The following is a 14,763-nucleotide window of genomic DNA, read 5'->3' as shown; positions in this document are numbered from 1 at the left end:
AAGCAAATAAAATATTTGTTTATTTTTGTAATATTGCGTTGTGATTTGGCTTTCAAGTGTACCTGATGCATATTTTATTTTATTCAAATTAAATCAATGCCTCAGTAATGGAACTCACATCGCTGACATATTTACATTAGACTTGGAGGCTACCATATTGTAATCAACCAGGAAGCTGACCAATGGAACAGTGTTCCACAGGCTAGAAGTTCTAGGAAAGAAGCTTAGTTTATGGAAGCTGCTTTTAGATTAAAGCAGAGATAGAGAGTTGGGGAAAATTATTGATAGTGGTTGTAGCTAGTCGAGTGTTTTTTTGTGAAAGTTTGACAAGGGGCACCAGATGAGCACTTGCCATGAAAACAATGATATAGCAGAGACAGGTTTGCGACATCTCTTCTGCAGGAAAGAGGTTGCAGGGAAGAGAAAAGGGCATACTCTACTAGATTTTGAGGCAAGACAGGATGTGCTGAGTAGTAGGTGTATCAGAATTGTGGGGGAAATTTTGACACCCTTAACACGAAACTGCGAATAAAATAAAAAAAAAAACCTCGTAATTTCTCCTTTAAAAGTGGGTTGTTTATTTTCTTCATAGATTATACTTCCAAAATAAACTATTAAAGTTGTTTAAAAAATAATAGAAATATTTTTTTATTTTTTAAAAAACATTTTTTTTACGTAATGAAATCAATTGAATTTTACGAGTTAAGTATTTTTCAATTTTTAAACTTTAAAAATCTACCAAAATTTTTCTATTGATTAAATTTTTACGATATTTTCAGGGTCAGTGTCAAATTTTATGCTCTTTCCAATAAACTGAATATAATATTTTAGACAAACGTTTTTTTTTAATTCATGCGCCCCCCCGTTTTGAAATGTCTATTAAAAAGTAAATTATTTACTCACCAAAGTTTTATATATCACAAATTAAAGATAAAAGACCAATAAATAATATATTCAAATTTAAAACAAAAAAGAAGTGTTTTTTTAGAAATTTACCTGTAAAATCCGAAGTTTCAAAACTTCTTTTTTAAACCACGTTTTTTTTTTTTTTTTTTTTTAATGAAACCTTGGTCGTTGCTCCTTTAATTGAAAAAGAAATTAGGGTTTGAATTACATTTTTCGAGTAGTTATAAGCTTGGAAAGACAGGGGGGGTTGAATTATTTAATATTTTCACGAAGTTTCTGACACACCTAGTGTAAGATGTCAACATTCAAAATGAGGGATAAAAATTTGAATAATTAGACTCACTATTTTTCGAAACTTATAACTACTTGAAAAGTATAATTTAAACCCTTATTTTTTTTCAATAAAAGAAGCAAAGACGAAATTTTAAAATAATAAAAGTTTTAATAGAAAAATATGCAATATTTTTTTTTAATCGGTTTTCTTTTAAAAAGATTTCAAGAAATTCAACGAATTTTAACTTACTCCAAATATAATAAATATATATAAATTCCAAAAACTCACTTGCCTATAAAAAATACTAGTCAATGGGTACCTCCATTCTTCATTTATAAAAATTTGTTCATATTTATATTTTATATTCCATGTACTTTTAAATAAAAGAATTTTTGAAGCAAGCATCTGAAAAGACCACGATTTTAAATTCTAATCTCAGATGTTCACAGAGCGGATTTGTCTCCCTTTCTTTCAGTTGACAAATACGGCGGCCTAAAGCCGCCATAATTAATTATTTCTGACATGTGCATTATCTCCCCTTTGTATTTCTGACATGTTTGCTGTCAATAACAAAGTTAATCATATGGGTCACCATACTTAAAAAATGATCACATTTCACTCATAAGTAAGTTTAGTTTTATATATACCCCCCCCCCCGACAACTTTTCCATTTTTTTATTCTCTTAAAGAAATACATGAGTTTTTGATTAAAAACATTTTATTTCTTTTTATGCAACGAATTTTTTTAAATATCTAAAAAAAATAAACATTGAATGAAATAAAAAAAATGTGCCTTGCTTGGAGTGAATATGTAATAAACAAAAAAAATCAAACACTACAAAACTTGTGATTTTTTTTACGAGGGTCACCACTTATCAAGGCCCAGAGGCCACTCGAGGATAAGGGTTAATGGGTATACATTAGTTGTTATGATTTTAGCATAGTAACATTACTGGGAATTTTATAACGGATTACTTGGGACGGGTCAGTAAGAACTTGTTCACGTTGGACTTGAAGACAATCAGATTGTAGTAAGCTGGAAAGCAGGCAAATGGAATAGAGTTCCACAGGCGAGCAGTTCTAAGAAAGAATCCCTGTTCATGGAATCTACGTTTAGGCGTAGGCACAGATAAGGAGTGTGAGAAATTGTTGATAGTAGTTCTGGCTAGTCGAGTGTTTTTCATGAAAGTCTGGCAAGGGGTGACCATAGATTGAAGTTCAGATGAGCACCTGCCATGAAAATAACGATAAAGCAGAGACAGGCTCGCTACGTCTCTTCTGTGGGAAAAAGGTTGCAGGGAAGAGAAGGGCATCCCCTCCCTAAGCTACAAAGTCTATTTTGAACTCTGTCAAGACAGGATAAGCTGTTTCTAGCAGCTTGAAGAATAAAACCCTACAAAATAACAGAATGCAACATGAATACTATTTTCAAAATCATTGAATTCGGCATTAAATAACTTAAAAAGGGTTGATATGCCGTAAAACAAAACAACCAACCACATCAGTACAATGGTTTTTAAGGTGATCCTGACATAAGGATACTTCCGACATGTTCCACCACAGGCCATCCAACAGATTCCCTGAGTTGCAGATAAGTACAACCTATTTCTTATTAGCGGACAATAATGTGAATAAACAAAAAGAAACCATGAAAATTGAGGAACCGATAAAAATAATGCGCTAACTCAATATTTAGTTAAGGGATAACGTTAAAGGAACACTCGGATATCTGTGGATCTCAAATGTGTTTCTGACAACTTGTTTACTGAAATAAAATGAAAAATCGAGAACAGGTAAATTGAATGATTTTCTTTTTTACTTAGGAGTCATCACTTATCAAGAACCGAAGGCCACTCGAGGATAAGGGTTAATGAATGTAAGTTGGTAGTGTAGTAACCGTTAATGGAGTAAATTGAGTAGAATTTGATTATTTATGAGGACGGCTCAACAAAAAACTTGTTTACATTGGACTTGAAAATGACCATGTTAGATTCAACCGGGAAGCAGGCCAGTGGAACAGTGTTCCACAAGCGGACAGTTCTTGGAAATAAACTTTGTTCATGGAATTTGCATTTAGGTACAGCAGCCTTTGAGATTTGAAAAAAAAAATTACTCGCCCCCAAAATATTTTTACGTCTGCCTTTATGTCTTTGTTTTAGTCAATAATAGTAAATAATTTTACAATAATTCAAGAAATTACCGTGTGTATAATCCAACAAGAAAATATTTGTAAATCAACTATTTTATTGCTACAAACATTTCAGTAAATATTCAACAAAATATTAAAATACAACACCAGTGTCTTTATATAGTATCATTCATATTATTGTTCCCTAGAAATAAGAATCATTTCTTCCGATGCTTTACGGAACTATGCATTTTTTCCTCTTTCAAATGTTCGTTTTTACTTTTGTAAGCATGAAATGTATGTAGTTGTAGCGTCGAAGAATTTTTTTCCAAATGAATTTCAAAATCAGAGAGCTAAATGAAGGTGGCATTTTGATTACACGCTGAATGTGTAAATTTGACCTCTTGTTGACCTTTAGCGTGACCACTCTTTTTTCAATATGATATTCCAATGGTCTCACAGCTAGAGATGAAAGAATTCACAAATGATGAGACATTTTTTTTACGCGGTGGTCACCACTTATCAAGGTCCGGAAGCCACTCATGGATAAGGGTTATTGCAAGTACAGTACGTTAGTGTGGAGATTTATTGAAGTGTTTACTTGAGGTGGCGGTTTATTAGGAATTTGTTTATGTTGGACTTGAAGACATCCAGGTTGTAGTCAGGTGGGAAGCAGGCAGACAGAACAGAGTTCCACAGGCGTGCAGTTCTAAGAAAGAAGCTTTGTTCATGGAATCTACGTTTTGATTTAGGCACAGATAAAGATTGGGTAAATTTTTCACAGTGGATTCAGCTAGATGGGTGCTTTTCGTGAAAGATTGGCGAGGGGGGACCAGAGATTGGAGTTTAGACGAGCACCTGTCATGGAAATAACGATAAAACAAGGATAGGCTCGCAACGTCTCTTCTGTGGGAGAGAGGTTGTAGGGAAGAGAAAAGGGCATCCTCCACTAAGCCACGAAGTCTATTTTGTACTCTGCCAAGGCAGGATAGGCTGTTTTTAGCAGCTCCTGCCCAGATATGGCAACAGTATTCAATCCTTGGACGTACTTGGCTTTTATACAAATAGAGAATTGCATCAGTAGTGAGATATCTTCTGGAGCGGTAGAAGGCATAGAATGACATAGGTCATTCTAAGTCACCGCATATTTGAGGCTCGTAAAATAAATGAGTTTTTCCCGTTTCTTTATTTAAAGAAATTTTATCGACTGGCAGGTGAGTGATTAACGACTTTTAGTCGCCCCAAGAAATTTTCAATCGACTGTGGCGACCGGTCGTGTAAAGTCTCAAAGGCTGGGTACAGCTACAGGTAGAGAGTGCAGGGGATTGTTGATAGTGATTGTAGCTAGTCGAGTTTTTTTGTGAAAATTTGGCAAGAAAGGATCATAGATTAGAGCTCAGATGAGCAATTACCATTAAAATAACGATAGACGGGGAGGGGGAAGTGTTGGAATTTTTTTGTACCAATAATTGTGCGTCTCCTTGTATACATTTATTATATTTTATTCTGGTTCTTATATTTGATTTTCTGTATTTCGTATCTTTTATTGATCTTAGTTTTGTATATTTTGGGTTCATACGAAACTCCCTTTAATTTGAATGGGAGAGTGGTGCTAGCTCCCTGATGATGACGTCACGACCCCCAGCATGAAAATCGGCCTCTTTTGGATTCTTGCTGTGAGGAGATTGGACGTGGATTCATTGCCCCATGCAGATGTGGAATATCCCAAGCCTTTCCTTCAAAGAAGTATAACCCGGCAAAGAATACCCGGACGTGACAAGGCAAACTTCTGAAAACTTTATTTATGTGGCTACGGTTTCCACGTATTTTGAAGGAGAGTAATTTGAAAAGAATTTAAATTGAGAAAAAAAGCACATGTGCTGACTGCCATCAATTTGTGAGTACATTCCTTAAAATTCATTGCATTTGAGAGCGTGATTAGAAAGTACTCCTATTTGAATTATAATAACGCTGGTGGGTTACTGTTTAAAGAAAAAACCTTAACGTTCACCTCAAATATTCAGCGTCCAAGAAATATAGGCCACTGGCAAACTGGAACGTCTGTGAGCATCCGGTGTATTATTTGGAGTTGTCCCTTTTGAGAGAAGTTCCGTGTTCGAAGTGGTCTGTCTACATTGGGTATATAGTGTTTAAAACTTGTTATTACACGTAATCTTATTTAATTATGGAGTTAGCTAAAAAGCGATGGGTCACTGCACTTCTCTGTGTAAAGAGCAGTCGATTGATGCTTGAACTGTTGTCAGAGACCGTTCGTACACCGAGATACATCGTCTCAAAAGAAAGAAGAAAGAAGAAAAAAGAAGAAAGAAGAAAGAAGAGCAATTGGCCATTTTTGTACCCTTTTTTTTTTTTTGCTCTCTTTTGACATTTTAACCGACGTTCTGACACTCGCTGGATTCGTAAGACGCTTCTCTGTAAGAATATGTGCTTTTTGAAACTTATAAGTTGATTTTAGTTGAGATTTGGATAGTTTTGTTTTGTAGGCGTATATAGGCGTGTACGGGCCATCCCTATATAGAGAGTGCTACCGCCTCTCTGATATTGTATTCGTTCATTGATACGACATTTTCAATATAAGAACCAGCGTTTTTTTTTGTTTGCATTATAGGCTGTTACTTTGGCGTTCTTTGTTTTTGAATTTAATGCCTGCAAAGGAAAAAATTGCAAACTTTTTTTAAAAATAAAATCTCTTCTTTGTTTTGAAACAAGAACTTTCTTTTTTATTCTTTACCTCCCCCCCCTCCTTTTTTTCGTCCTTTTATTTAATTATTTTTTTCTGCAGGCTGTTATTTTCGCATCGAATTTATCTGAAAGAGGATAAATTTCCTACAAAAGCTAGCGACGTTTCTTCTGTGAGAACGAGGTCGCAGGGTAGAGAAAAGGGCATTATCTACTAGGTTCATTAATTAAAATGTTGTGAAAGTGATAATTAATTATTTTAATTAATTTATTAATTAAAATGTTGTGAAAGTGATAATTATTTTAATTAATTTATTAATTAAAATGTTGTGAAAGAAAGTGACGTACTTCCTCATGTATCATTATTTTTTATTTATTTTTTTTTACTCAGTGATCACCACTTATCAAGGCCCGGAAGCCACTCAGGGATAAGGGTTATTGCAAGTACATTACGTTAGTGTGGAGATTTGATGAAGTGTTTACTTAAGGGGGCGGTTCATTAGGAATTTGTTAACGTTGGACTTGAACACATCCAAGTTGTAGTCCGGTGGGAAGCAGGCAGACGGAACAAAGTTCCACAGGCGTGCAGTTCTAAGAAAGAAGCTTTGTTTATCGGAGAAGCTTTTATTTATCGGAGAACAATATCATTTCTAATTATGTTTGTTTATTTGTTTCTGTATTTTAATAAAAAAAAAACATTTAATAAAAATGTCTGTATTTAATAAAATCATTTCATAAAAATGTTTTCTAACATTGTTTCAATTTAATTTTCTTATGCCAAATTCAATATTATTTCATTCTAATTTTAACATTCTTTTACAATAATTACGTCAAGTTGAATATCAACTGAAATTGCATTCTTACAAACAGGGTTTTATTATGGGTAATCGTAAGAATTGTCTTGTTCTGCTTAATACTGTTAAGACTCAACTCATATCCTTCAATCGCAGACGTGTTCGTTCTCTTCCTGATATTCTTATGGATATCTTTACTCTCGACGAGAAATCGACTAAAACTTCTTGGTTTTTCTTTCTTGGAGTCCATATATTAAATCCATTGTATTTCCTTCTTCTCGTAAAATCTGTTCTTGCTATCGTTCCAAACATTTACTCACACCCTAGGCTATTATTTTCCATCTCCTCAAATGTACTGTCATTATGGAGTATTGTTGTCATATTTGGAATGGTGAATCTCTGTCCCATTTGAAAGTCCTTGATAAATTGCAGAAACATATCTGTAATTTCATTCCCCCCCCACACACTTTCTTCTTCATTGCACTCTCTCTTTCACAGACGTGATGTTGCTAGTCTCGGTCTTTTCTACAAATACTATTACAATGATTTACAATTTACTTGGCCTTCGGGACAAGATCAAAGTGTAGTATCTGTTCCGGCAGATACTGCACTTAAGATAATTTGTACCAGTCAATGGAGGGGAAACCCTCTATACTGGGAACCGCCTGGGTAATACCTAGGAGGTCCACCCTCCCAGGCCTTGCCACCGGGCTTTCCGGTGGGGCAAGTTTATTGCTTGCTGCCTGAGGCGCCCCGACCGGGGAATGCCGACGGGGTTACTCAGGCAATTTTTAAAATTGCAGGAGTGCCCCTCCTTTAGGGGAGCCTGCGGGGTTCCCACTTTCCGGCCTTGTGCCACATAATGCTGATGTGGGCAGCATTTAAATAAAAACCCTCTATACTGGGACAATTATTATTTTTGGTAACCAGAGTGACCCCTTTTAGGGGAGCTGGTTTTACCTCACATTAAAAACGGCCTTGTGCCTAATTTGCTCAGTGGGGGAGCAAATAAATACCATCTGTTCCGGCAGATACTGCAAGCAAAGACCATATGTGGGGGCGACCCCACATATAAGACCTTGGTCAATGTAGGGGCAACCCTTCATACCAATTGTCACTATCCAGCTCCCCTACTCCCCGGGGAGTTGGTCCCCATTTCCCCTTCACTCCTCACATTAAAAATCGGCCTTGTGCCTAATTTGCTCGGTGAGGGAGCAAATAAATACCATCTGTTCCGGCAGATGCTGCAAGCTATGACTAGCAAAGACCAGATGTGGGGGCGACCCCACATGCCTGACCCTTAACCAGCTCCCATTTCCCACCTCTCGGGAGCTGGTCCCCTTTTCCCTTCCCCCTCCCTTCACTCCTCACATTAAAAATCGGCCTTGTGCCTTATTTGCTCGGTGGGGGAGCAAATAAATACCATCTGTTCCGGCAGATACTGCAAGCTATGACTAGCTATGACTAGCAAAGACCAGATGTGGGGGCAACCCCACATGCCTGACCATTAACCAGCTCCCATTTCCCACCTCTCGGGAGCTGGTCCCCTTTTTCCCTTCCCCCTCCCTTCACTCCTCACATTAAAAATCGGCCTTGTGCCTAATTTGCTCGGTGGGGGAGCAAATAAATACCATCTGTTCCGGCAGATACTGCAAGCAAAGACCATATGTGGGGGCAACTCCACATATAAGACCTTGGTCAATGTAGGGGCAACCCTTCATACCAATTGTCACTATCCAGCTCCCCTACTCCCCTGGGAGTTGGTCCCCATTTCCCCTTCACTCCTCACTTTAAAAATCGGCCTTGTGCCTAATTTGCTCGGTGGGGGAGCAAATAAATACCATCTGTTCCGGCAGATACTGCAAGCAAAGACCAGATGTGGGGGCAACCCCACATACCTGACCTTTAACCAGCTCCCATTTCCCACCTCTCGGGAGCTGGTCCCCTTTTACCCTTCCCCCTCCCTTCACTCCTCACATTTAAAATTGGCCTTGTGCCTAATTTGCTCGGTGGGGGAGCAAATAAATACCATCTGTTCTTCAGATGCTGCAAGCTATGACTAGCAAAGACCAGCTATGACTAGCAAAGACCAGATGTGGGGGCAACCCCACATGCCTGACCATTAACCAGCTCCCATTTCCCACCTCTCGGGAGCTGGTCCCCTTTTTCCCTTCCCCCTCCCTTCACTCCTCACATTAAAAATCGGCCTTGTGCCTAATTTGCTCGGTGGGGGAGCAAATAAATACCATCTGTTCCGGCAGATACTGCAAGCAAAGACCATATGTGGGGGCAACTCCACATATAAGACCTTGGTCAATGTAGGGGCAACCCTTCATACCAATTGTCACTATCCAGCTCCCCTACTCCCCTGGGAGTTGGTCCCCATTTCCCCTTCACTCCTCACTTTAAAAATCGGCCTTGTGCCTAATTTGCTCGGTGGGGGAGCAAATAAATACCATCTGTTCCGGCAGATACTGCAAGCAAAGACCAGATGTGGGGGCAACCCCACATACCTGACCTTTAACCAGCTCCCATTTCCCACCTCTCGGGAGCTGGTCCCCTTTTACCCTTCCCCCTCCCTTCACTCCTCACATTTAAAATTGGCCTTGTGCCTAATTTGCTCGGTGGGGGAGCAAATAAATACCATCTGTTCTTCAGATGCTGCAAGCTATGACTAGCAAAGACCAGCTATGACTAGCAAAGACCAGATGTGGGGGCAACCCCACATGCCTGACCTTTAACCAGCTCCCATTTCCCACCTCTCGGGAGCTGGTCCCCTTTTTCCCTTCCCCCTCCCTTCACTCCTCACATTAAAAATTGGCCTTGTGCCTAATTTGCTCGGTGGGGGAGCAAATAAATACCATCTGTTCTTCAGATGCTGCACTTCTATTTCTTGTTCTCTTTCGGTGGAGGAGAAATCCTTCACGACTGAGACAATTTTTATTTTTGTACCTTTTCTCCACGTTAAAAAACGACCCTGGTGTCTAACTCTGTCTCGTGGGGAGGCATAGTAAATAGGTACAAATACTATTACAACATGTGTTCCTCAAAATTGTCTGATCTGTTTTCTGCTTCCTTTATTCCAGCTCGCTTGACTCGTTGGTCTAGTAGTCTCTATCACAATTTATTGTTTTAATATCTCATTGTAATACAGTTTCCTTTTGCAATGACTTCAAATCATGTAACTCTTTTTATGCTCACTCTTTTCCTTCTACATAGTTTTGGTCTTTTCAAGACTAAGGTCAATAAGTGTCTCCCGTTTTGGAAATAATTAGCTTTTGTTCTTGCATTGTCTCGATTTCCATATATATAAAAAAAGAAAACGAAAACAGAAAACTGGAATCATGAAAAAAAATTTCAAAAACTACTTTGCAAATATACCCGGTGAACCAAGTAAAAGGCAGATTTTTAAAAAATTGTACTTAAAGGGAGGATTAGAACCTTAAAAATATGTATATTGGAATATGTGAAATAGTGGGTGAATTCCTTATCCGTAGCTTGAACTAATAAGAAAATTGAAAGAAGAAGGGGAAAAATATCATCAAAAAAAGCAATTAAATAAAACCTTTTTTTCTGATATGATCACCAATTAGATAATCCAAGAAACAACATCCAACTGACGCCATTTACTTACAACAAACAATCAACAAATGTTGACATGTTTTGTCGTTTCTAGAATAATGCTTTCTTTAAAGCTAAACACGGCCCTCTGTAATATTAAGGATGACCCAAGCACTAAAGTTATAGTATGGTGACGTCATTGAATCTGGTCCTGTGAATCTGGTCACGTGTCCCAAGAAACAACCTGAAGTCGATCAAGTTTTTTTTTTTGAGATTTAGCAAAGAAGCTAACAAACGAAAAAAGGAGGGGTGGGAGTTGTGATAGTATGAACCATTACCTCCCCTTAAATAACTCTTCAGTAAAGAAGTCTCGGATATACCTTCACTTCCTTTCGACACGGAACTGCAGATCAATAAAAAATGGAGACCGTATTCCGCTTCTCATTAATGAATCTCATGTTTTGATATTCTTTTACATAATGTTTGGTATTCTTTTATATAATGTTTCAGGAGTCAATAATTCTAATATATAACAAATGAATGTTACTCTTCTACCTACCTGGATAAATTCTGTGTGTTTGAATGGAATCTAAAGCTTTTATTCGGTTCGAAAAAAGAACTCGTGTCAAGCTGCTAAAGTAAACAGGCAAATCGAAACGATAAGCACCGGCAAAAATAACTGAGAAATATGCTTTTTTGAGGAGATTTATCACAATTTTCTTTTAGTTCACTTCTAAATTTTGGTTGTGTTTGTAAGATAACAAAGTTAATCTCTAAAAGGAAAGAAAATGTGTTGGTTGGTTGTTGGTTGTTTTTGTTTTACGGCATATCAACCCTTTTTTGGTTATTTAATGCCGAATCCAAAGATTTTGAAGAAAATTTTTTGTAATAGAGTATATTTGTTGTTTTCACGTCGGTTTCTATTTAACCCATAGTTGGGACCCTAACAGGTACTACCACTCCGGGTCAGAGTGGACCTGGAAGCAATGGTAATTAAAGGGTGGCCCCACACTCCGCAAAGCCCACAAGCTGGGGCCTCACCACTGGATATAGTTTAAGGTCATATCCAGGACCCCCATTGAGGGACTTTTATCCTCTGCAGGGAGACAGTCGGCGTATTCTAATGCCCCACCGACAGGGCCGAAGAAAATGTGTATGTGAAGGCTTACAATGCAGAAATGTACAGTTGGTGTTGACCTTCAAAAACAACTTTTTATCCGTTAACAATGCTTCAAGCAAAACATGCCGTACTACGTGTTTAAAAAAAATCACAGGGAAAAATGTTGAAGAAAAACTACAACACTTTGTTCAAGTCCGAATAAATCACCTTTAAAAATCTCTGGAAAAATAATTATCAATTTTCTGAAACTATTTTTTTTTAAACAAAGGCATCACCACTTATCAAGGCCAAGAGGACACACGAGGATAAGTGTTAAAGAGTGTACAGTAGACACTTGGACAATAAAGTAATCGTTAGTAATGGAAATTCGGTAAATTTGTTAACTTATATGGAACGGCTCATCCAAAACTTGTTTACGTTAGACTTGAAGACAACCATATTGTAGTCAGCTGGAAAGCAGAAAATAATTCCATAGGCATGCAGTTCTTAGAAAGAAGCTTTGCTCATGGAATCTACGTTTAGGTTTAGGCACAGACAAAGAGTGGGGGAAATTATTGATGCTGGTTTCTGCTAGACGGGTGTTTGTTGTGAAAGTTTGGTGAGAGAAGACCATAGATTGGAGTTCAGTCGAGCACTTGCCATGACAATAACGATAAAGCAGAGACAAACTCGCAACATTTCTTCTGTGATAAAGAAGTTGCAGGAAAGAGAAAAGGACATCCCTGAAGTCTATTTTGTTCTCTGTCAAGGCAGGATAGGCTGTTTTAGCAGGTCCTGCTCAGATGTGGCAGCAGTACTCCATCCTTGGACATACTTGGCTTTTATACAGATAGAGAATTGCATCATTAGTGAGATATCTTCTGGCATTGTAGAAGGATCCTACCATTTTCTCAGCGACCTGGGTAATAGACTTGATGTACGTGTTCCATTTCAGATCAGGAGTAAAGGTCAAACCCAGAAGCTTGTCAAAACATGGAGCCTTGCCAAGACGAGAGCCATTCATTTCAATTGCTGCCAGATAGAGATCAGAGCGTTGATGATGTAAAGATAAAAGCTTGGATGCATTAAAGGTAAAAATACACCTTGCTCAAGATCAGAGGAGAGAGAATCGGTCTTAGATGTGCTACCAACAATCGGGACAAGATCAAAGTGTAGTATCTGTTCTGGCAGCTACTGCAAGCAAAGACCATATGTGGGGGCACCCCCACATATAAGACTTTGGTCAATGTAGGGGCAACCCTTCATACCAATTGTCACTATCCAGCTTCCCTACTCCCCGGGGAATTGGTCCCCATTTCCCCTTCACTCCTCACATTAAAAATCGGCCTTGTGCCTAATTTGCTCAGTGGAGGAGCAAATAAATACCTCAAAGTGTAGTATCGGTTCTTCAGATGCTGCACTTCCATTTCTTTTTCTCTGTCAGAGGAGGAGAAATCCTTCACGACTGAGACAATTTTTATTTTTGTTCCTTTTCTCCACGTTAAAAAACGACCCTGGTGTCTAAATCTGTCCCGTGGGGAGGCATTGTAAATAGGAACAATAATTAGTTAAATTAAATCCATGAAACAACAAAATGTTTAATTACATTTAACACAAAAACTCACTTTTCCGTTTTGATGTAAAAAACAAACTTAATGAGTACAAATCATCATGTTCCTTATTTTTCTCTCTTTTTATGCAATTTTTTTCAGTTTTCTAATACTTTTTGTAAAAGTTTTGATTAATTACCGACAGTCTGATTATTCGATAGATCTTGCTTGCTAGGACCTCAGCGATGACGTCATTTTTCAACTCACGGGCCTTTATGACATATATTACGAAGGTTGTAACAAAACATGGGTGAACCTTTATTGTGTATCGTTTATGTCTAATCAAGGAAAATCCAAACTGTATATAAATGTGGCTGGTGTTTAAAAAATAAGAAATTATTTCGGTATTTTTTTTTTTTTTTTTACATTAACAGAAACTCAGCATTCACCTTTAAAACGACGATATCTATCGGGTATGCTGAAAACAAATATCACATTCAAATTTTGGGCAGCCGATGTCAGAACATTAAACACCTTTAAAACACACTGGCGCCCAGAAGTGCCGCCTTATATTCAGCAATAGCCATGGTGTTACTTTCATTGTTTTTGTCATTGTCAACACCCCCTCCACTGCTCCACCACCTCCCACCAAATGTAAACAGATTTTTTTTGTAATATTAAACGGTTCTCCTGCTCGGTTAATGTCGGCGTGTTAAAATGGTTAATTAAACTGCAGAAGCACCTGTTAAAAAACTATACCCGTTCTATAATTGAATACCCCCCATCAAAAAAAAAAAAAAATAATAATAATAATAACGAAAAACATAAACCGGCACCCCCCTCCCCACAAAAACGGTGGCCATAAAGTGGGTGCATTTCTTCATATCTTAGACTGAACTTGTTTCCTGGTGTTTTAAACGTTGATGGTAATTTTAAAGGATTTTCCGAGGGTGGAGAGAAAGTCTTCTCATCACCCCAAAAGTGGTGACTACAAAGTGGGTGCTCATTTTGCGTTAAATTATTATAGAAAAGTGACCCCCCCCCCACATTTTCGAAACTAACATATCTTGGAAACTACTCGTTTGCCGTAATTTTAAACGTTATTTTCATTTTCAGCGCCTCCTAAAACCTGTTTATATTTTCGAGGAGGGAGTGATTCTTCATATTTACCAATTTTTTTATAGCGTGGTGGAAAATAGATTTCCAATCAAGTTTCACTCTGAGCAGATGTGTGCCAAGCTCGCACAAACAGTACCAAATGAATTGATTTGGGAAATGCAATAAAGAAATTAAAACTGTATTCTAAGAAGAGAATACCTTGTGTCGCCTCACCTTTGATCAGAGTAGAGGATGTTTCATTTTTTTATGTTTATTCTTTTCTTTTGTAGCAAGGAGGGAAATAGACTTCTAAACATATTTCACACTGACTAAACACACCCCTGCTGCACTAGGTGTGTAAGAAATTTCGTGAAAAATAGTGAATAATTCCACACCGTCTTTCCAAGCTTATAACTCCTCGAAAAATGTAATTCAAGCCCTAATTTTTTTTTCAATTAAAGGAACAAGGACCAAGGTTTCATTAAAATAAACAAAAGAAAAAACAAACAACGTGGTTTAAAAAAAAAAAGGTTTTAAACTTCGAACTTTACAGGTAAATTTCTAAAAAAACACTACTTTTTTTTGTTTTAAATTTGAATATATTATTTATTGACCTTTTCTCTTCAATTTGTGATATATAAAACTTTGGTGAG

Source organism: Euprymna scolopes, chromosome 45 (genome assembly GCF_053919585.1).
Source record: "Euprymna scolopes isolate OS-2025 chromosome 45, ASM5391958v1, whole genome shotgun sequence".
Classification (NCBI taxonomy): Eukaryota; Metazoa; Mollusca; class Cephalopoda; order Sepiida; family Sepiolidae; genus Euprymna; species Euprymna scolopes.
This window is presented reverse-complemented; position numbering follows the sequence as displayed.